The 447-nt window shown below is 39.8% G+C and overlaps 1 protein-coding gene across 1 annotated transcript in view; it reads right to left on the bottom strand.

Annotated features, from left to right (window-relative positions):
* EXOC3L4 (exocyst complex component 3-like 4) overlaps positions 1-447 on the bottom strand; it is a 10,904-nt gene that overhangs the window by 185 nt on the left and 10,272 nt on the right.

Below are 447 nucleotides of genomic sequence, written 5' to 3' on the forward strand. Positions count from 1 at the left end.
ATGACCCTTTTTTGATAAAGCTGTTCAACCAGAAAACTTATTTTCCCTTGAAGTGTTTTTTCTTTGTATTTCTAATCTATGTCAGCCTCAGAAAGTGCTAAACAGAGTTACATTCTCACGGAGCAAAGGTGCAGTGAGTTACAACAAAGAAAGAACCAATTAGCTCAAAGGTCTGATGTGGTTGATTCCAAGGCTGCTGCTTGTTTTTCTTACATTCCAGCCATGGTAACCAATGCACTCCCAGGTGCACAATGAAACCCTTGACCAGTACTATCTATTCTAATCATTTTTCATCCCTTAAAGGACACTATGCTCGTTAGGACTTTTAGAATGTTTTGGCTTCCCATGCCTTTCAAGGTTGGGGAGTTGTGAACAATTATGTGTGTTAATTGCAAGAGTATGGATAAACCTGTCAGGCAAGCTAGAAAGCCATCAGAGGGGTTTGAA

This window comes from Bison bison, unplaced genomic scaffold, assembly GCF_000754665.1.
Source record: "Bison bison bison isolate TAMUID 2011002044 unplaced genomic scaffold, Bison_UMD1.0 scf7180017864302, whole genome shotgun sequence".
Taxonomy (NCBI): Eukaryota; Metazoa; Chordata; class Mammalia; order Artiodactyla; family Bovidae; genus Bison; species Bison bison.